Source organism: Pseudophryne corroboree, chromosome 1 (genome assembly GCF_028390025.1).
Source record: "Pseudophryne corroboree isolate aPseCor3 chromosome 1, aPseCor3.hap2, whole genome shotgun sequence".
NCBI lineage: Eukaryota > Metazoa > Chordata > Amphibia > Anura > Myobatrachidae > Pseudophryne > Pseudophryne corroboree.
The window spans coordinates 1,161,579,877-1,161,605,419 of NC_086444.1; positions in this window are offsets into that span (position 1 = coordinate 1,161,579,877).

Genomic DNA, 25,543 nt, shown 5'->3' on the forward strand with positions numbered 1-25,543 from the left:
TGTCTTAAGCCAATTTTTAAGTTGACCCAGGTGTTTGTGTACAATGGATCATGATATAAAGGTACAAATAGTCTTTTCTCCCTGTGCCGCACACATCAAGGAAAAGGAACAGTCAGTCCCAGGTTTGGTTGCAAAATGTCATTCAATTTACTGAGAATAAATAAAAAGTTAAAACGAGTCAAACTAGCTACCAGACCAGTGATTTGGGGCTTCAGCAGGATTGAACAATATATCGGTAGTTCATCAGTCGGTGTGTACAACCAATACAGTATGTTTGTGAACGATGCCATTCACAGACATATGGGCCGGATGTAATGGCTTGCGAGACGGATGGAACTCAGAGACTCGGCCGAATTTGTACGTTTTTTTACAGCAGCAAACATTTACGAGGCAAAACCAACCAGGCTTTGCCTTGTAAACGTCTGCTGCTTTAAAAAAACGGTACGGGTATAGACGGAGTCTTGGAGCTACGGCCGTCTTGCGTTCCAATACATCTGGCCCATCAGGTCAGCCCTGCAGCACAGCCGATGCATCTTGCAGATAAATTAGGATGCCCGGCTGTGTGTACTGCCACCCTGTTGACCATCTCATATGCTGGCTACAGGAACCGCCGACAATAACATCACAGCTGGGCCGGCAAATTAAAATGTTTGGCCAGACATATCGAGTAGACGATTGCATGTACTTACCAAATTGTCCGCTCTGTCTGAGGATCATCCTGTGTGTTGTAATAAGTGTTTTGAAGGAACACAGTTATTATATAGGCATTTCTAATGTTGGAAATCATAATGTCAACACCACATTATCGACAGTAGAAATGCCATCACGGATCATTGTCAACATCTGCATATCTTTATGTGATTCTGCATGGACTGGAGGGTTAGGATTAGGCACTAGGGGGAGATTTGAGGTTGGTGATACACACCACCAGAAACCAACACAGTAACAGCTGGAAGTCATTGCCAGACCCGGAATACACAGCTGGAGCCAATAAACCAAGTAAGTCACTAGACCATCAGGAATGTTTTGTCGGTATGATGAATTTTGATAAAATATACTGAATCTGGGATCTGGTCAAAATACTGCCAGTCGGGATCCCAACAGTCAGAAAACTGACATGGGGATCCCAATGGGCAGAATCCCGGCACATCCCGGAGGTAAGTACTGGGGTTGGGGTTAGGCACTAGGGGAAGGTTAAGGTTAGGCTGCGGGGAGGATGGTTAGGGTTAGACTATGGGAGGGTGAGGTTAGCGTTAGGCTGCAGGAGGGGTGGGTTAATTTTAGGGTTAGGGTAAAAATACCAGGATGTGTCTGGATTCTGCCCGTCGGATCCTGCTGATGGTCTTCTGACTGTCGGCATCCCAACTGCAAGTACTGTATTTCGTACCCAATCCATTTTGAAGGCTAGTACAATGTAATATAACATTACTAAAACATCCTTTCCATTGGCCCCATGCCTAATCACAATTTTACCACATTGTCGCCCCTCCATGCAATGCCTTTAACACCACCGACCAGCTAAAATGCTATTGTCTTTGACATGCAGTATCACTGGTGTCTCAACTTTGGGTGTAATCCTTAGATTACTGGAAAACATACTAATCAAACATACAGTATAGCTACCACCGAAGGAATGTGTATACATTTTAATATTGGCTTTTTATTTATATAGAGCCAAAGTACTGTGCATGCAGGGAACTTTATTATGGTGCCTCAGTCTCTTCACTGATGGAACTTGCAGTCTAATTTGCCTAATACTTCAAACACACCACTGCAGAGGTGTAGTGTGTAGCCATAGCACCTGGAGCAAGCTCATGCCACGCCCCCCATATATATATATATACAGTACATAAACACATTCCCATCAGTTTCTTCAGCGACAGCTCCCAGACCCATCAGCATCCTCAGCTCTCAGTCCCTCATCTTCCTCAGCTACAGCCCAATCTTCAGCCTCCATCAAGCCCTTAACCTTCCTCAGCCTCCAGCTCCATCACCTTCCTCAGCCCGTAGTTCCATCACCTTCCTCAGCTCCCAACCCATCACTTCACTCCCAGTCCCCTAACCTTCCTCAGCCACAGCCCCCTCACCATTCCCAGCCCCATCACCATCCTCAGCCCCCATCTTCCTCAGACCCCAGCTCCATCACCTTCCCTGCAGCGGCAACCTGAATTATGCCATGGTGGAAGTGGAACCCCTTACACACATTACTCCTCAGTAGAGCCCCTTATACACATTAGACCAGTTAGCCCATAATACACATTACGCCAGGTAGCCCTATATACACATTACAACAGGTAACCCTACATACACATTACACCAGGTAGCGCCATATACATGTTATGCCATGTAACCCCATATACACGTTACGCCAGGTAACCCTATATACACATTACGCCAGGTAGCCCCATATACACATAATGCCAGGTAGACCCATATACAAATTACGCCAGGTAGTCCTATATACACATTACACCAGGTATCCCTTACGCTCGCTAGCTACTTTTAGCAGCCGTGCAAACGCATAGTCGCCGCCCACGGGGGAGTGTATTTTCACTTTGCAAGTGTGCGAACGCGTGTGCAGCCGAGTTGGAAGAAAAAGTTTTTTACAGTTTCTGAGTAGCTCTGGACTTAATCAGCCCTTGCGATCACTTCAGTCTTTTTGGTCCTGGAATTGACGTCAGACAAACGCCCTGCAAACGCTTGGACATGCCTGCGTTTTTCCAAACACTCCCTGAAAACGGTCAGTTGCCACCCACAAACGCCCTCTTCCTGTCAATCTCCTTGCAATCGGCTATGCGAATGGATTCTTCGTTAAATCCATCACCCAGCAACGATCCGCTTTGTACCCGTACGATGCGCCTGCGCATTGCGGTGTATACGCATGCACAGTAGTAACCTGTTCTCTGCGCTGCAATAAATGGCAGTGATCGATAAACTCGGAATGACCCTCTATGCCAGGTAGCCCCATATACACATTACACCAGGTAGCGCCATATACACATTACACCACATATCCCTTATATACACTTTACGCCAGGTACCCCTTACATACACATTATGCCAGGTAGCCCCATATACACTCTACGCCAGGTAGCCCCATATACACTTTACGCCAAGCAGCCCCATATACACTTTACGCCAGGTAGCCCCATATACACTTTATGCCAAGCAGCCCCATATACACTTTACGCCAGGTAGCCCCATATATACTTTATGCCAAGCAGCCCCATATACACTTTACGCCAGGTAGCCCCATATACACTTTATGCCAGGCAGCCCTATATACACTTTATGCAAGGCTACCCCATATACACTTTACGATCAGGCAGCCCCATATACACTTTATGCAAGGCAGCATTACATACACTTTACGCCAGGCAGCCCCATATACACTAGCCAGGAGAGTGAGAGTGTGTGTGTGTCTCACCCTCCATGCATCTCCGGGACCCGCCAATCCACTACTCATGGGACACGCCATTCTGCTGCTCACCATCCCTGCAGATCCGGGACCCAACGCTCCGCTGATCACGCTCCTTGCAGCCCTGGGACCTGCCACTCCGCCGATCACGCTCCCTGCAACTCCAGGACCCGCCACTCCGCCGACCATGCTCCCTGCAACTTTGGGACCAGCCGGCGCCCTCTGGCGGTTTTGGCGCTTGGAGCTTGCGCTCCACTGGAACAGCCCTCCCTACACCCCTGACCACTGGCATTTATTCAGAAACTATTAACCTAACAGGATGTCTTATGAGGAAATGCATATGAACACTAGGATAAGATACAAACTAAACGCAGGTAGCGCCCCTAGCGACAATCTAGCCCGAGACAACACTGGTGAAAGCGTGTGATTGACAGCCAGAGGCGGTCGCGGGGTGGGAGGGGCCTGCCAACGGCGTTAGAAAGCCATTGGCGGGACACGGTCCGGACAATGCAGACGTGTCCAGACTGTTGCGGGGGTGGGTCGCAGCGGTTGCGTGATGTCACACGCAGCCGCTGCGACCCAGGACGCAGCGGGAAGCCCCCTGCCAGTGCATAGGAGCTGTACTGGCAGGGAGCTACTCGCCTGGTGCAAAAGCATTGCCGCCGCGCGATGCTTTTGCACCCTTGCGGGGGGGAGGGGGCAGAGTCAGACATGCGGGGCGGACCCTGTGCTGGTGTCTGAGTAAATGAATGTGCACATGTGCAGAGAGAGTTAGATTTTGGTTATTTTATTTCTGTGCAAGGTAAACACTGGCTGCTTTATTTTTATACTGCAATTTAGATTTCAGTTTGAACATACCCCTCCCAAATCTAACTCTCTCTGCACATGTTACAGTATATCTACCCCCCCTGCAGTGCACGGCCGTTTCTAGCCAATTTGGCTCCCAGTGCGAGATTTCAAAATGCCCCCCCCCCCCCATTGCTATAAAAAAAAATGTGCCCCCCCAGAGCTATAAAAAGAAAAAGCATGCGCTCCCGATAAGGGGGCGTGGCCTGATTAAAATGGGCGTGATCTCATTAAAGTGGGCGTGGCCTCATCTGATATCATCACGGCCACCACAGGGGGAAAAAAAAAAAAATTCCCCATTTTACACATTACAGCAGGCAAGTGTCCCCATTTTACACAGTACGGCAGGCACGTGTCCCCATTTTACAAAGTACGGCAGGCAAGTGTCCCCATTTTACACAGTATGGCAGGCACGTGTCCCCATTTTACACAGTGCGGCAGGCACGTGTCCCCATTTTACACAGTGCGGCAGGCAAATGTCCCCATTTTACACAGTACGCAGGAAGATGTCCCCATTTTAAACAGCGCGGCAGGCAGGGCCGGTGCTAGGGTGTTTGGCGCCTCCCTGCAAATGACAAATTTGCGCCCTCCTATACATAAAAAGGAGCATGCACCGCAAAAAGGGTATGATCTCACAAGTAAGGGGCGTGGCCACACAACAGTACACCGAATTGAAATGATGCCACACAGTAGAACAATCTTATTCCCATTAAACCCCACGTAGTGCCCCTTATTCACGTTACGTCACACAGTAGTGGTCTTTAGTCATGTTATGTCACACAGTAGTGTCCCTTATACTTGTTATGCTACACAGTAGTACTCCTTATACACAATGCTACAGTAGACCCCCTTTACACATTAGTACTCCTGGATTCCACTTTCCAAGTGTGAAAAGGAACTTTATTTAACAACATTTCGGGGTGCTCCCCCCCATTATGAGGACACACCAAACCAGGACATGTGATGATGGGGGGGAAGCAACCCGAAACGTTGAATAAAGCTCCTTTTCACTAGGGATGAGCGGGTTCGGTTCCTCGGAATCCGAACCCGCCCGAACTTCATGTTTTTTTACACGGGGCCGAGCGACTCGGATCTTCCCGCCTTGCTCGGTTAACCCGAGCGCGCCCGAACGTCATCATCCCGCTGTCGGATTCTCGCGAGGCTCGGATTCTATCGCGAGACTCGGATTCTATATAAGGAGCCGCGCGTCGCCGCCATTTTCACACGTGCATTGAGATTCATAGGGAGAGGACGTGGCTGGCGTCCTCTCCGTTTATAGAGAAGAGAGTGAGACAGTAGAGAGAGACACAGTAGTAATTTTGGGGAGCATTAGGAGGAGTACTAGTTACTTGCTGAAGTGATAGATAGTGTGACTGTATATTATCTGACTTGTGGGGGAGACACTGACAGTGGGGAGCAGTTAGAGTCTGAGAGCAGGACTCAGGAGTACATATAACGTACAGTGCACACTTTTGCTGCCAGAGTGCCACACTGCCATTGTGACCACACTGACCACCAGTATAATATATATTGTGATTGTCTGCTTAGGAGTACTACTTGCAAGTTGCTGATAGTGTGACCAGTGACCTGACCACCAGTCACCACCAGTTTAATATATATATATATATATATATGTATATGATTGTATATAATATATATATAATATTGTATACCACCTACCCGTGGTTTTTTTTTTCTTTCTTCTTTATACATACTACTATAGTAGCTTACTGTAGCAGTCTGCGGTGCTGCTGAGCTGACTGTGTCCAGCAGGTCCGTCATCAGTCATTACATAATAAATATATATACCTGTCCGGCTGCAGTACTAGTGATATTATATATATATTGATTTCATCTCATTATCATCCAGTCTATATTAGCAGCAGACACAGTACGGTAGTCCACGGCTGTAGCTACCTCTGTGTCGGCAGTCGCTCGTCCATCCATAATTGTATACCACCTACCCGTGGTTTTTTTTTTTTCTTACTTCTTTATACATACTACTATAGTAGCTTACTGTAGCAGTCTGCGGTGCTGCTGAGCTGACAGTGTCCAGCAGGTCCGTCATCAGTCATTACATAATAAATATATATACCTGTCCGGCTGCAGTACTAGTGATATTATATATATATATATTGATTTCATCTCATTATCATCCAGTCTATATTAGCAGCAGACACAGTACGGTAGTCCACGGCTGTAGCTACCTCTGTGTCGGCAGTCGCTCGTCCATCCATAAGTATACTAGTATCCATCCATCTCCATTGTTTACCTGAGGTGCCTTTTAGTTGTGCCTATTAAAATATGGAGAACAAAAATGTTGAGGTTCCAAAATTAGGGAAAGATCAAGATCCACTTCCACCTCGTGCTGAAGCTGCTGCCACTAGTCATGGCCGAGACGATGAAATGCCAGCAACGTCGTCTGCCAAGGCCGATGCCCAATGTCATAGTACAGAGCATGTAAAATCCAAAACACCAAATATCAGTAAAAAAAGGACTCCAAAATCTAAAATAAAATTGTCGGAGGAGAAGCGTAAACTTGCCAATATGCCATTTACCACACGGAGTGGCAAGGAACGGCTGAGGCCCTGGCCTATGTTCATGGCTAGTGGTTCAGCTTCACATGAGGATGGAAGCACTCAGCCTCTCGCTAGAAAAATGAAAAGACTCAAGCTGGCAAAAGCACCGCAAAGAACTGTGCGTTCTTCGAAATCCCAAATCCACAAGGAGAGTCCAATTGTGTCGGTTGCGATGCCTGACCTTCCCAACACTGGACGTGAAGAGCATGCGCCTTCCACCATTGGCACGCCCCCTGCAAGTGCTGGAAGGAGCACCCGCAGTCCAGTTCCTGATAGTCAGATTGAAGATGTCAGTGTTGAAGTACACCAGGATGAGGAGGATATGGGTGTTGCTGGCGCTGGGGAGGAAATTGACAAGGAGGATTCTGATGGTGAGGTGGTTTGTTTAAGTCAGGCACCCGGGGAGACACCTGTTGTCCGTGGGAGGAATATGGCCGTTGACATGCCTGGTGAAAATACCAAAAAAATCAGCTCTTCGGTGTGGAAGTATTTCAACAGAAATGCGGACAACATTTGTCAAGCCGTGTGTTGCCTTTGTCAAGCTGTAATAAGTAGGGGTAAGGACGTTAACCACCTCGGAACATCCTCCCTTATACGTCACCTGCAGCGCATTCATAATAAGTCAGTGACAAGTTCAAAAACTTTGGGCGACAGCGGAAGCAGTCCACTGACCAGTAAATCCCTTCCTCTTGTAACCAAGCTCACGCAAACCACCCCACCAACTCCCTCAGTGTCAATTTCCTCCTTCCCCAGGAATGCCAATAGTCCTGCAGGCCATGTCACTGGCAATTCTGACGATTCCTCTCCTGCCTGGGATTCCTCCGATGCATCCTTGTGTGTAACGCCTACTGCTGCTGGCACTGCTGTTGTTGCTGCTGGGAGTCGATGGTCATCCCAGAGGGGAAATCGTAAGACCACTTTTACTACTTCCACCAAGCAATTGACTGTCCAACAGTCCTTTGCGAGGAAGATGAAATATCACAGCAGTCATCCTGCTGCAAAGCGGATAACTGAGGCCTTGGCATCCTGGGTGGTGAGAAACGTGGTTCCGGTATCCATCATTACTGCAGAGCCAACTAGAGACTTGTTGGAGGTACTGTGTCCCCGGTACCAAATACCATCTAGGTTCCATTTCTCTAGGCAGGCGATACCGAAAATGTACACAGACCTCAGAAAAAGAGTCACCAGTGTCCTAAAAAATGCAGCTGTACCCAATGTCCACTTAACCACGGACATGTGGACAAGTGGAGCAGGGCAAGGTCAGGACTATATGACTGTGACAGCTCACTGGGTAGATGTATGGACTCCCGCCGCAAGAACAGCAGCGGCGGCACCAGTAGCAGCATCTCGCAAACGCCAACTCTTTCCTAGGCAGGCTACGCTTTGTATCACCGGTTTCCAGAATACGCACACAGCTGAAAACCTCTTACGGCAACTGAGGAAGATCATCGCGGAATGGCTTACCCCAATTGGACTCTCCTGTGGATTTGTGGCATCGGACAACGCCAGCAATATTGTGTGTGCATTAAATCTGGGCAAATTCCAGCACGTCCCATGTTTTGCACATATCTTGAATTTGGTGGTGCAGAATTTTTTAAAAAACGACAGGGGCGTGCAAGAGATGCTGTCGGTGGCCAGAAGAATTGCGGGACACTTTCGGCGTACAGGCACCACGTACAGAAGACTGGAGCAACACCAAAAACGCCTGAACCTGCCCTGCCATCATCTGAAGCAAGAAGTGGTAACGAGGTGGAATTCAACCCTATATATGCTTCAGAGGTTGGAGGAGCAGCAAAAGGCCATTCAAGCCTATACAATTCAGCACGATATAGGAGGTGGAATGCACCTGTCTCAAGCGCAGTGGAGAATGATTTCAACGTTGTGCAAGGTTCTGCTGCCCTTTGAACTTGCCACACGTGAAGTCAGTTCAGACACTGCCAGCCTGAGTCAGGTCATTCCCCTCATCAGGCTTTTGCAGAAGAAGCTGGAGACATTGAAGGAGGAGCTAACACGGAGCGATTCCGCTAGGCATGTGGGACTTGTGGATGGAGCCCTTAATTCGCTTAACAAGGATTCACGGGTGGTCAATCTGTTGAAATCAGAGCACTACATTTTGGCCACCGTGCTCGATCCTAGATTTAAAACCTACCTTGGATCTCTCTTTCCGGCAGACACAAGTCTGCTGGGGTTCAAAGACCTGCTGGTGAGAAAATTGTCAAGTCAAGCGGAACGCGACCTGTCAACATCTCCTCCTTCACATTCTCCCGCAACTGGGGGTGCGAGGAAAAGGCTCAGAATTCCGAGCCCACCCGCTGGCGGTGATGCAGGGCAGTCTGGAGCGACTGCTGATGCTGACATCTGGTCCGGACTGAAGGACCTGTCAACGATTACGGACATGTCGTCTACTGTCACTGCATATGATTCTCTCCCCATTGAAAGAATGGTGGAGGATTATATGAGTGACCGCATCCAAGTAGGCACGTCACACAGTCCGTACTTATACTGGCAGGAAAAAGAGGCAATTTGGAGGCCCTTGCACAAACTGGCTTTATTCTACCTAAGTTGCCCTCCCACAAGTGTGTACTCCGAAAGAGTGTTTAGTGCCGCCGCTCACCTTGTCAGCAATCGGCGTACGAGGTTACTTCCAGAAAATGTGGAGAAGATGATGTTCATTAAAATGAATTATAATCAATTCCTCCGTGGAGACATTGACCAGCAGCAATTGCCTCCACAAAGTACACAGGGAGCTGAGATGGTGGATTCCAGTGGGGACGAATTGATAATCTGTGAGGAGGGGGATGTACACGGTGATATATCGGAGGATGATGATGAGGTGGACATCTTGCCTCTGTAGAGCCAGTTTGTGCAAGGAGAGATTAATTGCTTCTTTTTCGGTGGGGGTCCAAACCAACCCGTCATTTCAGTCACAGTCGTGTGGCAGACCCTGTCACTGAAATGATGGGTTGGTTAAAGTGTGCATGTCCTGTTTATACAACATAAGGGTGGGTGGGAGGGCCCAAGGACAATTCCATCTTGCACCTCTTTTTTCTTTAATTTTTCTTTGCGTCATGTGCTGTTTGGGGAGTGTTTTTTGGAAGGGCCATCCTGCGTGACACTGCAGTGCCACTCCTAGATGGGCCAGGTGTTTGTGTCGGCCACTAGGGTCGCTTATCTTACTCACACAGCTACCTCATTGCGCCTCTTTTTTTCTTTGCGTCATGTGCTGTTTGGGGAGTGTTTTTTGGAAGGGCCATCCTGCGTGACACTGCAGTGCCACTCCTAGATGGGCCAGGTGTTTGTGTCGGCCACTAGGGTCGCTTATCTTACTCACACAGCTACCTCATTGCGCCTCTTTTTTTCTTTGCGTCATGTGCTGTTTGGGGAGTGTTTTTTGGAAGGGCCATCCTGCGTGACACTGCAGTGCCACTCCTAGATGGGCCCGGTGTTTGTGTCGGCCACTAGGGTCGCTTATCTTACTCACACAGCTACCTCATTGCGCCTCTTTTTTTCTTTGCGTCATGTGCTGTTTGGGGAGTGTTTTTTGGAAGGGCCATCCTGCGTGACACTGCAGTGCCACTCCTAGATGGGCCAGGTGTTTGTGTCGGCCAGTGTGCATGTCCTGTTTATACAACATAAGGGTGGGTGGGAGGGCCCAAGGACAATTCCATCTTGCACCTCTTTTTTCTTTAATTTTTCTTTGCGTCATGTGCTGTTTGGGGAGTGTTTTTTGGAAGGGCCATCCTGCGTGACACTGCAGTGCCACTCCTAGATGGGCCAGGTGTTTGTGTCGGCCACTAGGGTCGCTTATCTTACTCACACAGCTACCTCATTGCGCCTCTTTTTTTCTTTGCGTCATGTGCTGTTTGGGGAGTGTTTTTTGGAAGGGCCATCCTGCGTGACACTGCAGTGCCACTCCTAGATGGGCCAGGTGTTTGTGTCGGCCACTAGGGTCGCTTATCTTACTCACACAGCTACCTCATTGCGCCTCTTTTTTTCTTTGCGTCATGTGCTGTTTGGGGAGTGTTTTTTGGAAGGGCCATCCTGCGTGACACTGCAGTGCCACTCCTAGATGGGCCCGGTGTTTGTGTCGGCCACTAGGGTCGCTTATCTTACTCACACAGCTACCTCATTGCGCCTCTTTTTTTCTTTGCGTCATGTGCTGTTTGGGGAGATTTTTTTGGAAGGGCCATCCTGCGTGACACTGCAGTGCCACTCCTAGATGGGCCAGGTGTTTGTGTCGGCCACTAGGGTCGCTTATCTTACTCACACAGCTACCTCATTGCGCCTCTTTTTTTCTTTGCGTCATGTGCTGTTTGGGGAGTGTTTTTTGGAAGGGCCATCCTGCGTGACACTGCAGTGCCACTCCTAGATGGGCCCGGTGTTTGTGTCGGCCACTAGGGTCGCTTATCTTACTCACACAGCTACCTCGGTGCAAATTTTAGGACTAAAAATAATATTGTGAGGTGTGAGGTATTCAGAATAGACTGAAAATGAGTGGAAATTATGGTTTTTGAGGTTAATAATACTTTGATTGATACTATGATTTAAGCTGTTTTTTAGTGTTTTTTGAAAAAAACACCCGAATCCAAAACACACCGAATCCGACAAAAAAAATTCGGTGAGGTTTTGCCAAAACGCGGTCGAACCCAAAACACGGCCGCGGAACCGAACCCAAAACCAAAACACAAAACCCGAAAAATTTCAAGTGCACATCTCTACTTTTCACACTTGGAAAGTGGAGTCCAGGAGTGCTACCTTTCTGTACATGGATGTAGATGGGGCTGGCTAGCTCATAGGGAAGCACCCTGGCAAGTACATATTACAATGCTATTTTTGGAGTGCCGGATTTGTGTGTTTTATATATATATATATATATATATATATATATTATAAAACCAGATACAGTACAGTGGCACTCTTAAGGCTTTACTGCAAGCAGGTAAATATAGGTGACTAGCACCAGGCGCTAATAAGTGGCTGTCACTAGGTGCCTGCCGCCTTCTCCCCCCCCCTTCCTGACCTGGGGGTGTGCCTTGATGCTAGCTTTTGGCGTCAGAAGTGACTGATGGAGGACGAGCCCCGGACTGCTCTGTGCCGCCACCGCCGCCACATACCCACGAGAAGCACAGCAGCTGAGCGCAGGGCTGGAAGCATACAGCCGCGTGTCCACACACCACTTTGATCACTTCCACCTCCAACCCAGAGAGCACAGATTGGCTGGCCGCAGACACATAGGCGTCCTAAGCCTGGCTGTGAATGTCCCCGCAGCAACAAATTAAAGGGAATGACTCCACCCCCATACTGAGCCCCGCCTCCTGGTGTCTGCATTATTTTGTGTAGACTGTACTGGGCGTACTCCAAGTGTGACCGCCGTCTCTACTACAAAGCAGAGCTCTGTCTGAGCTCTCTGACTGTCACTGAGGAGCTGCCACGCATGTACGGCAGATCCGAATGCAGCTGCGGCAGTCAGCAGACACGGAGACCGATCTGTCTCCGTTTAAAAAACAAACAAACCCTGACACAGAAACCGTGCGGCGTGCAATGCTGCCCGCACCGCTGCCTGGCTGCCATCGCCATCCAGTATGACAGGCGCACTCGGCAGCAACGGGGATGCAGAGCAGGGTGAGCGCCTCTTCAGTCTGGCACCTCCCTGCACTGCATCCCTTTGCTGAGCGGGTAGCGCCGGCACTGGCGGCAGGCAGGTGTCCCCATTTTACACAGCACGGCAGACAGGTGTCCCCATTTTACACAGCACGGCAGGCAGGTGTCCCCATTTTACACAGCGCAGCAGGCAGGTGTCCCCATTTTACACAGTGCGGCAGGCAGGTGTCCCCATTTTACACAGTACGGCAGGCAGGTGCCCCCATTTTAAACAGTACGCAGGCAGATGTCCCCATTTTAAACAGCGCGGCAGGCAGGTGTCCCCATTTTACACAGCACGGCAGGCAGGTGTCCCCATTTTACACAGTACGGCAGGCAGTTGTCCCCATTTTAAACAGTGCGGCAGGCAAATGTCCCCATTTTACACAGCACGGCAGGCAGGTGTCCCCATTTTACACAGCACGGCCGGCAGATGTCCCCATTTTAAACAGTACACAGGCAGATGTCCCCATTTTAAACAGCGCGGCAGGCAGGTGTCCCCATTTACACAGCACGGCAGACAGGTGTCCCCATATTACACAGTACGGCAGGCAGGTGTCCCCAATTTAAACAGTGCGGCAGGCAGGTGTCAAGTGGGGGGAAAGTAAGGGAGAGAGAGAGAGACTACTTACATAGAAGATCTACCCGCTCTTCGGGTCGGGCCGCCTCACCTCCCTCGCGCCGGCTGCCTCCTCCTTCCAGGCTTGTCTGCTCCTCCTCCCTCTTGAGTGCTCCTGCTCGGGGGGCGGGGTTTCGCGGAATGACACGATTGCGTCGTGAGGTCACGACACAAACGCATCATTCTGCGAAACTCCGCCCCCGAGCAGGAGTGCTCGGGAAGAGGGAGGAGGGGGTGATAAGGACACGCAAAGTGCCGCGGTGGGCGCCCCGTGCAGTTGCATGACTCGCCCGCAGCTAGAAACGGCACTGCTGCAGTGCACATGGTTTTGCCCATTAGAGAAAAAGTTTGCTGCTGCGATCAGGTCTGAATTAGGCCCAATGTGCGTTACTCAGCAATGCATGGCTTAATATCACTAACATAAATTGACTCTACTGCAGAGGTTCCCAAACTGTGTGCCATGGCTCCCTGGGGTGCCTCGGGACACTTGCAGGGGTGCCCTGGGTTGGTGGTCCAGGACCAATTCAAATTATTTATGGTCAATAAAATAGGCAAAACCAGTGCTGGTGGCTGCCAGTCATAAAATATGTGGCCAAACAGAAGCAAATCCTGTCCCTCACCACACAACTCACCCTATCAGTGGTGCACCCAGGGGGGGTTTCCGAGCACCCAGAAACCCCGTTCCACTAAAAATATATATATATTTATTTTTTTAAATTAAGCTGCATTAGTATTATTAATGGCTGTCTAGCGTCCTCTGCAGCCTGCTGTCTTCCTGGTGGCATTTGTAAGTGCAATAAAAGTTTACTTTATTTTAATTATAGTACATATATATCCATGTGCATACATATATACACATGTATATACATACAAACACACGCACACACATGATATATATACATGTGTATATATACGTGTACTGTATGTGTATATATATATATATATATATATGCATGTTTAATATGCTATGTATATGTGTATATGTATGTGTGTGTGTATATATATATATATACACACACGGTATATATATGGGGTGGTCTTCAGTATGCCGACTGACGGGATTCCGGCGCACAGTATACCGGCCCCGGGATCCTGACAGCCGGCATACCGACAATTGTTCTCCCTCGTGGGGGTCCACGACCCCCCTGGAGGAAAAATAAAATAGCGTGGCGCGCATAGCGCGCCACCGTGCCCGTAGCATGGCGAGCGCAGCGAGGCCGCAAGGGGCTCATTTGCGCTCGCCACACTGTCGGTAAGCCGGCGGTAGGTCTCCCGGCGCCGGTATGCTGGTCGCCGGGAGCCTGTCCGCCGGCATACCATAGTGAACCCTATATATGTGTAGATATGTATATATATATATATATATATATATATATACACACACACAGACACACTAGTTTTACGGACCCAGCATATACTGGGTCACCTCAGTCCCCACCCCCGTGATTGGCTCCACCCAGTTCTGGAAACCCCCCCATGCAAATCCTGCATTTGCCACTGGGATGACATATAAACGCGATCTACTTAATGTAATATTTCTTTAAAAATGTCTCAATAAGAAATTTTTGGCCTAGGGGTGCCGTGAAAAATTCTGATATTCTAGGGCGCCGTGATTCAAAAAAGTTTGGAAACCACTGCTCTACTGTAATAAATTATGGGGGTAATTCCAAGTTGATCGCAGCAGGATTTTTGATAGCAATTGGGCAAAACCATGTGCACTGCAGGGGAGGCAGATATACCATGTGCAGAAAGAGTTAGATTTGGGTGGGTTATTTTATTTCTGTGCAGGGTAAATACTGGCTGCTTTATTTTTACACTGCAAATTAGATTGCAGATTGAACACACCCCACCCAAATCTCTCTCTCTCTCTGCACATGTTATATCTGCTTCCCCTGCAGTGCACATGGTTTTGGCCAATTGCTAACAAAAATCCTGCTGCGATCAACTTGGAATTACCCCCTATGAACACAAGGCCTTAGCTATACATTTACTTGCATGTTACGCTGATTGCCAGTAGGTGGCGATGTTGTCTAATCCACTGCTATTACTTTTCCAGGGACTGGACTAGAAATGCTCCTTTAGTAAAGTCTATTGTATCTTGACCTCATCTCATATCTTCCCAGCAGCACAGGGTACTGTAAACAGACATGAACGCTCCAACTTCAAAACTGCCGCAAAAGGAAACACACGCTTGTTAGAAACTGTGTGTGTATAGGTACAATAGATTATATTATTATTGGCAGTATAAAAGTTAAATAGCCAGCCAGCCAGCCATGAACCTCTACTTAGTTTTTTAACCCCTTGTTTGGCAACTATAAATAACATCACATATGCATACCTCCCATCTTCCAGCTGAGGTACAGAGGGACATCTGCGGTGTGTGCCTGAAGTTAGGGGGTGTGCCCGCGAGTCACACCCCTGTTTTCCGTGACTTTGGGGTCTTTGTACTAAGCCTTGGTGAGAGATAAAGTGGACAGAGATGGCCAGGAGAAATGATAAAAAACAGTTACTCACCGGTGTGAAAATCATGATTTTTCTTTGTATTTTTTAAATGGCAGTAAAAGCATGTAAGCGGCTATGTACAATGGGCCTAATTCAGCATGGAATGCATCTACGATGCTTCAGATCCCTCTCTAGAAAATTGACTGATACTGTAGCCAAAAGGCTACAAAGTCTAAAGGCAGGGCCGGCTCCAGGCATGTTCCAATAGAGCGGCCGCGCAGGGCGCCACCCTTAATGGGCGCCGCACGCTGGCACCGCCATATTGGAGCCTGGCCCTGTGTCTGTGTGTGGCTCCAGCAGCATCCGTCCGTCCCCGGCCCGCCTCCGAGTCCCACTCCCAGCCAGCAGTCAGTGGCTGACTCTGTGCTGGGGGCAGGACTATGCAAAACTACTCAGTGCAGCCGCTGGCGCCGCATAGCGCGCACTGAGTTTGTTTAGTTTAGTGCGCCCAGGCCCCCACCCGCCGGAGACTGAGGGGAAGGAGAGGCGCACGCTGCGCTCTCCTCCCCGTCCTCACAGCAGGAGCAGCCACCTCCTCCCCGCCCAAGAGGACCATCGGCAGCAGCAGCGCGGTGAGCAGCACTGGGGGGACACTGTGTGGGGACGTGTTTCTGGGACTGGGGGCATATCTGGCACTGTGGGGCATGTGTATCTGGCACTGGGGGCATATCTGGCACTGTGGGGCATGTGTATTTGGCACTGTGGGGCATGTGTATCTGGCACTGGGGGGCATATCTGGCACTGGGGGGCATATCTGGCACTGTGGGCAGGTGTTTCTGGCACTGGGAGCATATCTGGCACTGTGAGGCATGTGTATCTGGCACTGGGGGCTTATCTGGCACTGTGGGGCATGTGTATTTGGCACTTTGGGGCATGTGTATCTGGCACTGGGGGCATATCTAGCACTGTGGGGCATGTGTATTTGGCACTGTGGGGCATGTGTATCTGGCACTGGAGGGGATATCTGGCACTGTGGGGCATGTGTATTTGGCACTGTGGGGCATGTGTATCTGGCACTGGGGGCATATCTGGCACTGTGGGGCATGTGTATTTGGCACTGTGGGGCATGTGTATCTGGCACTGTGGGGCATATCTGGCACTGTGGGGCATATCTGACACTGTGGGGCAGGTGTATCTAACACTGGGGCATATCTGACACTGTGGGGCATGTGTATCTGGCACTGTGGGGCATATCTGGCACTGTGGGGCATGTGTATCTAACACTGGGGCATATCTGACACTGTGGGGCATGTGTATCTGGCACTGTAGGGCATATCTGGCACTGTGGGGCAGGTGTATCTGGCACTGGGGGGCATATCTGGCACTGTGGGGCATGTGTACCTGACACTGGGAGCATATCTGGTACTGTGGGGCAGGTGTATTTGGCACTGGGGGCATATCTGACACTGTGGGGCATGTGTATCTGGCACTGTGGGGCATGTGTATCTGGCACTGGGGCATATCTGGCACTGTGGGGCATGTGTATTTGGCACTGTGGGGCATGTGTATCTGGCACTGGGGGGCATATCTGGCACTGGGGGGCATGTTTGGCACTGGGGGGCATATCTGACACTGGGGGAATATCTGGCACTGTGAGGCAGGTGTATCTGCACTGGGGGCATATCTGACACTGTGGGGCATGTGTATCTGGCACTGTGGGGCATATCTGGCACTGTGGGACAGGTGTATCTGGCACTGTGGGCATATCTGGCACTGTGGGGCAGGTGTACCTGGCACTGGGGGCATATCTAGCACTGTGGGGCAGGTGTATCTGGCACTGGGGGCATATTTGGCACTGTGGGGCAGGTGTATTTGGCACTGGGGGCATATCTGGCACTGTGGGGCAGGTGTATCTAGCACTGTGGGGCATGTGTATCTAGCACTGGGGGGCATGTGTACCGGGCCTGCTACGGGGCATATCATGTGTAGCTGGCACTGCTGGGGGGCATATCAGGTGTAGCTGGCACTGCTGGGGGCATATCATGTGTACCTGGTACTGCTGCGGGGCATTTCATGTGTAGCTGGCACTGCTGCGGGGCTTGTCATGTGTAGCTGGCACTGCACTACAGTAGACATTATGTTTATCTGGCACTATACTGGAGACATTGTGTGTAAGGAACACTACTATGTTATGTGTAAGGATGCTAATTGTGTGCGTAGAGGGGGTGTGAATATATATTTATTTGTAGTGTGATAATATGAAGTTGCGAGCCCACTTTTCCAGGATGCCACGCCCACTTTTCCAGGAGCGCGCACGCATAGGGGGGTGGGGACGATTTTACATTTTCTCGCTCAGTGTGTCAGTACGCCTGGAGCCGACCCTGTCTGAAGGGCCCTACACATTGAACGATCCGCCGCTGGGCTGCCCGACGGCGGATACGGCCGATGGGCAACCCGGCGGGGGGGGGGGGGGGGCAGTGACGGGTGGGGGGGGAAAGTTTCTTCACTCCCCCGTCACCTGGCTCCATAGAAGTGCAGGCAAATATGGACGAGATCGTCCATATTGGCCGCAATGCACAGGAGACGGGGCACCAGCGATGAACGAGCGCGGGGCCGCGCATCGTTCATCGCTGGTGCCTCCACACTCAAAGATATGAATGGTATCTCGTTCATTAATGAACGAGATCGTTCATATCTTTGAGCATTATCGCTAGAGATGTGCACCGGACATTTTTCGGGTTTTGTGTTTTGGTTTTGGATTCAGTTCCACGGCCGTGTTTTGGATTCGGACGCGTTTTGGCAAAACCTCCCTGAAAATTTTTTGTCGGATTCGGGTGTTTTTTTTCAAAAACAGCTTAAATCATAGAATTTTGGGGTAATTTTGATCCTATAGTATTATTAACCTCAATAACCATAATTTCCACTTATTTCCAGTCTATTCTGAACACCTCACACCTCACAATATTATTTTTAGTCCTAAAATTTGCACCGAGGTTGCTGGATGACTAAGCTATGCGACCCAAGAGGGCGGTACACACACCTGGCCCATCTAGGAGTGACACTGCAGTGTCAGACAGGATGGCACTTAAAAAAAATTGGCCCCAAACAGCACGTGATGCAAAGAAAAGAGAAAAAGAGGTGCACTGTGGTCGCTGGACGGCTAAGGTAAGCGACACAAACACCTCAATATCATAGCAATTATTCGTTCTAATCAATGGTATTATTGGTCCAAATCACTGGAAGAAAATGACGAAATCACTGGAATTATTCGTTCTAATCAATGGTATTATTGGTCCAAATCACTGGAAGAAAATTACAAAATCACTGGAATTATTTGTTCTAATCAATGGTATTATTGGTCCAAATCACTGGAAGAAAATGACAAAATCACTGGAATTATTTGATCTAATCAATGGTATTATTGGTCCAAATCACTGGAAGAAAATGACAAAATCACAGGAATTATTTGTTCTAATCAATGGTATTATTTGTCCAAATCACTGGAAGAAAATTTCAAAATCACTGGAATTAAATGGCAGTAATGTCGGGAATTATATTAAATGGCAGTACCACTGGACATATACGGAAGTGTCAGACAGGATGGCACTTAAAAAAATAGTCCCCAGACAGCACATGATGCAAAGAAAAGAGAAAAAGAGGTGCACTGTGGTCTCTGGATGGCTAAGCTAAGCGACACAAACACCTCAATACCACAGGATTTATTCGTTCAAATCAATGGTATTATTGGTCCAAATCACTGGAAGAAAATGACAAAATCACAGGAATTATTCGTTCTAATCAATGGTATTATTGGTCCAAATCACTGGAAGAAAATGACAAAATCACTGGAGTTAAATGGCAGTAATGTCGGGAATTATATCAAATGGCAGTACCACTGTGTCACGATCCTGACTGTAGTTTTCATATTTGGTGACTTACCTCTGCCATCTTTATCCTGGATCCTGCATCTTTCTGCTCACTGGGATAAACAGCTTGCCAATACCATGAGTTTCCTGAGTTCTCTGCCTGGAAGGTAATAGTTAACGAGCTCCACCTGTGGTGATCTTTTGTGTGAGTCTGAATTCAGCAATCTGAAGTTTAGGCCTATAAGCCAGCATCCTCTGTTTGTTTGCAAGAAGTTCAGGCTTCAGTGTTCTCTCGGCCTGCTAGGCCTCACTCCACTTCACAGCCTAGTCTAGAGTACTCACATGACAGTGACTGTTCACCTGACCCAGAGCTGTCCAATCCTGTGCCAGCCTGAGACTCTCTGAATCACCTGATACTGCTCACCAATCACCAAGGACCAGGAAGTATAAGTCTGAAGACTGGAGTTGGAAACTCTGCCAGTTTCTCGTGTCACACACAGCTCTGTGTGAGCTTTGAAGCTGAGTTCCCTAAAGGTAACACTTGTACTTCAGCTCCTGTAAAAACTCTGTTCCTTTGCTACCCAGTTTGGATTACATTTGTGTTACCATTGATATCCAGTATTTTTACAGTTCATCTTAAAGGCACAGTTGCAGTATTCCATAGTTTCATCTTAAAGGCACAGTCACAGTATTCCACAGTCTCAACTTAAAGGCACAGTTGCAGTGTTTCATCTTAAAGGCACAGTCACAGTATTCCACAGTCTCAACTTAAAGGCACAGTTGCAGTGTTTCATCTTAAAGGCACAGTCGCAGTATTCCACAGTCTCAACTTAAAACCACAGCTGCAGTATTCTACCGTCACAGCCGCAGGGTTCTTCAGCCTCGTCCTAAAGTTACAGCCACAGTCATCGTTCTACTTTCAGTTGCGTTTCCAGTTATATCCGGTACCAGCCCACATTACAGTTGCATCCCAGTCTCACCGGTAACCAGCCCGGTTATCAGTCTGTCAAAGTCAGAAAAATGTCTCTATGCACGTTGCCATATTTGCACCGCACACTGGTCCGCGCTGCGCATGCGTACGCTCTCCCGTGAAGGCGCATACCCGCAATAGCGTGCACTCGCAGGCGCGGTATGCGTATTTACGGTAGAGTTTATGTAGTCGTAGCGTGCGACTCATTCGTTACATATTTTCACAATTAATGTAGTTTATAGATCATGATCCCTTTGATAGATTCTGAAAGTTTGGTTAATATAGAAGGTCCCTGTCTAAAGGAATCCCTCTTTGTATTGTACGAAGGGTCTAACAGGAATCATACAGCAGTGTTTGGTACCCATCGGAAGAGTATTTAATTAGCAATATTCCGGTGTTGGTTTGGAGCGTATTAATCGCTCGTGCGAATAGTTATGGACATAAGAAGTTTATGTCCATTTCTATTATTTACTCATACTCAGGTATGCGGCGGGAAACCTAGTTTCCCACCCACCTGAGCTGTTGGAAATCGTCACAGCCCACCTGTATGAATCACCCTATGACCTTTTGTTGTGATGCAGGGCCGAATTCCTTCGGCCAATGGACAATGGGATTGTAGGGACTATGAGATTGCATTGTGTGTGGGGCATAAATAGGCAGGCCGACCATATCCAACTTCACTCTCTCATCAACGGTTATCTGCTGATAGCCGGGAGCTGGATATCGAGGCGCATGCGACCATACCCTTTGTGCGTAAGTTTTCTCTCCGTAATCATTGTCTTTCTGTGAGCCAATTTCTCTCATCTCTCTCCGTCTCTCTCTCTCTCTCTCTCTCTCCTCTTTTCTCTTATATCTCTCATAGTATTGTATTGTATTGCATTTAGGTCAGAGTAGTATTGTCTTTTTGTATTTGTTGTTTAGTTCTGTGGTTAGGAAGTCTCTGTTATATTGTAGTGTATCATTTGTACTGTTATCCCCTTTATACAAGTATATTAGATATAATACAGTTAATAGGCTTTGGACCCTAAACCAGTATCTGTGTATTTTCTATAGTGTTAAGTGTTCACTTGAGCGTCGGTAACGCTCAAGCAGCTTTGTAGTTAGTCAGGTTACACAAGGTTGCACTTACACCCTGTATTCACATTAAGGTATTCTGTGTATTTCATTGGTATAAGGTTTAGACATAAAGGTATAGCATTGTGAGCGTCTGCACCGCTGGTGACCTCCTCGTGGTCTCGAGCGTAAGCTACGCCATAGCAAATCATTACTCTAGTCATAGCCAATAACGTGTCCTGTGATCACTGGGCCGCGAGCGAACGTGACGCCTGAGCGTCTCGCCTACGGCTGAGCGATCGTTACGCAGATAGCGTACCCTTACGGTACTTCTTAAGCAAACAGCGTACAGTGTTCTTAGACTTCATAAAGGGTTGTTTATACGACAAAGGAATTTAGCATTGTCAAGTCTCACCAATAACCAGTCTCTTACTATCTTGCCAGTAACCTTGAGTACATAAGCACCTACTCCTGTGACACTATATCCAGTACAGTCTCACCTATACATTCATCATCCTGCTATCAAAGTCCCTGGTGATCCAGTGGTCAGGATACGGCTTCCTCTGCCGAGGCCCGGGTTCGATCCCCGGTCAGGGATTGCTCCTTCTTTTCACTGATTCCTACAAACCAGCCTAATATTGACATAGTCCTCCAGTTGCCCGCACAGACTTCACTAACACCGGGTTCACAAAAACCACAGTCATGACACACTGGACATATACGGAAGTGTCAGACAGGTTGGCACTTAAAAAAATTGGCCCCAAACAGCACATGATGCAAAGAAAAGAGAAAAAGAGGTGCACTGTGGTCGCTGGACGGCTAAGCTAAGCGACACAAACACCTCAATATCACAGGAGTTTTTCGTTCTAATCAATGGTATTATTGGTCCAAATCACTGGAAGAAAATGACAAAATCACAGGAATTATTCGTTCTAATCAATGGTATTATTGGTCCAAATCACTGGAAGAAAATGACAAAATCACTGGAATTAAATGGCAGTAATGTCGGGAATTATATCAAATGGCAGTACCACTGGACATATACGGAAGTGTCAGACAGGATGGCACTTAAAAAAATAGTCCCCAGACAGCACATGATGCAAAGAAAAGAGAAAAAGAGGTGCACTGTGATCTCTGGATGGCTAAGCTAAGCGACACAAACACCTTAATACCACAGGATTTATTCGTTCTAATCAATGGTATTATTGGTCCAAATCACTGGAAGAAAATGACAAAATCACAGGAATTATTCGTTCTAATCAATGGTATTATTGGTCCAAATCGCTGAAAGAAAATGACAAAATCACAGGAATTATTCGTTCTAATCAATGGTATTATTGGTCCAAATCACTGGAAGAAAATGACAAAATCACTGGAATCATTTGGCAAGATCACTATAATTAATTATAAATCACTGATATGAATTGGTAAAATCTTGCTATCGCCTGCCTAGTGAAGTGGAATCTAGTTGGGATTTTGTACCGGGGACACAATAACTTCATCAATTGTCTAAATCCCAATACACTAATGGCGGAAAACGGGCGCACGTCTAACAGCGCACTGATTATACTGAGAACTAATTATACTGATCAATCACTGATTATACTGAGCACTGATTTTACTGAGCACTGATGATACTACGGAGAACTGACACTGAGCAGCGAGAACAGCACTGGACTATTGTACTGTAGTATACTGGTCACCACAATGCTGCACTGTACTACTATATATACTGCTCACAACAATGCAGCACAGATATGGATACTTGCAGTGACACGGAGCTGCAAGATACAGCAATGGCCTACTGTACTATACAACTATATACTGTTGGTCACCAAAATGCTGCACTGTACTACTATATATACTGCTCACAAAAATGCAGCACAGATATGGAATGGATACTTGCAGTGACACGGAGCTGCAAGATACAGCAATGTCCTACTGTACTGTACAACTATATACTGTTGATCACCAAAATGCTTCACTGTACTACTATATATACTTCTCACAAAAATGCAGCACAGATATGGAATGGATACTTGCAGTGACACGGAGCTGCAAGATACAGCAATGGCCTACTGTACTGTACAACTATATACTGTTGGTCACCAAAATGCTGCACTGTACTACTATATATACTGCTCACAAAAATGCAGCACAGATATGGAATGGATACTTGCTCGGTTAACCCAAACGCGGCCGAACGTCATCATCCTGCTGTGGGATTCTCGCGAGATTCATATTCTATGTAAAGAGCCGTGCGTCGCCGTCATTTTCACTCGTGCATTGGAGATTGAACGGAGAGGACGTGGCTACGTTCTCTGCCTGAAAAGCTCCATATCTGTGCTCAGTGTGCTGCAAATATCTGTGCTCAGTGTGCTGCAAATATCTACGTTCTCTGCCTGAAAAGCTCCATATCTGTGCTCAGTGTGCTGAAAATATCTGTGCTCCGCAGCAGGTGTCCCCAATATTAAATTTTGGGGATATTTTTTGTTGTTGTTGAAAATCCTCAGAGAATGGCTGTATTCTGAGGAGCCTCCTTGGGTCAGCGTCAGACAGTGGGGGTGTCAGACGAGCCCACCAGGCAGTAGCGTCAGTGTAGTTTGCGGTAGACAATGAACCGGGAGTGCGGAAATCCAGGCCACGGCTTGGAGCCTATACAGACACCGGAGCCCGGATACTGGAGATCGGTGGGACCGCTTGATCTTGTGGGCTCATGGACATTTGCCAGTCTAACCACCCTGTAGTTACACCGCTGTATTTGAGTGGAGAACCCCTTTAATACATGCTGTTGTATAAACATATAATTTTTCCTTGTCAAGGATGCAAAAAATAACCATAGCAAACAAATGTAAAACACACACTAGATGCGTCATCGCTTGGAGAGTGATAAAATGGAGAGAGCTAAAGTACCTGCCAATCGGCTCCTAACTGCCAACCACAGGATGTGTTTGAAAAATGACATGAGCATAAGTGCCGATTTATGTTTTTGCTGGTGGAGGCTCGGCGGGAGCTTGCAGCGGGAATGAACGGGCGGCAGTGACTAATGCTCATTTACACATTATGCCACACACCGTAATGCCTATTATGCCACACACCCTAATGCCTATTACACATTATGCCACACACCGTAATGCCCATTACGCAATATGCCACACACCGTAATGCCCATTATGCGTCATGCCACACAAATATGACCCTGACACCATTTTATGCCCCATACACAATAATGCCCCTAACAAATGATGCAACACAGTAAGGCTTCTAATTAATTTTAAATTACCTGTTTGTTGTCAGGGGTCTCATGCTCATTGCCAAGGGTTTCATGCACGTCAGGGGTTTCATGCTCTGGGTTCCCTTACTCGCAGAGGTCTCCTGCGCATTGCCAGGGGTTTCATGTGCGTTGACACACTGGAGCCGGGGGGAAGGGGGGCATAGGGGGTCGGGGCAACAGGGTGATACACGTACCAGGGCTTGGAGGGGGCATGGTTGGTGACACACACTGGGTCCTAGGGACGACGACATGGTGACACATACTAGGGCCTGGGGAGGGGGTCATTGTGACACACACACACACACACACACACACACACACACACACACACACACACACACACACACACACAGTGGGTCTTGGGGGAGGGGGCCTTGTGTCACACACATACATACAGTGGGTCCTGTGGGAGGGGGGCATGGTGTCATACGCACACACACACATGCATACATACAGTGGGTCCTGGGGGACCTGGTGTCACACACACTGAGTCATGGGGGAGGGGGGCTTGGTGATAGTTTTCCGCTATCTGTTGCATTGAGACGCGCCGGGGGCTGCAGAGTTCCGTACAGTCACAGTGCAGTGTAAAAAAAAAAGCCCTTAAAATGACCTCGCCAGGGAAGACAGGCGATAGAGATCAAATGTGACCTCAAGTGTTTGTCTGCTCCGTGACAGTGGCCATTTTTGGTGGGTTTTTTTTTACACTGCACGGAATTCCGCAGCCCCCAGCGTGTCTCAATGCACTGCAGGGGCTGCGGCGGCTAGCGGCAACTGGGGCAGCGAGGCTGGTTTCGTGGATGCTCCTGAGTGTCCGTGGGTGATCGGGCCCGGGAGCA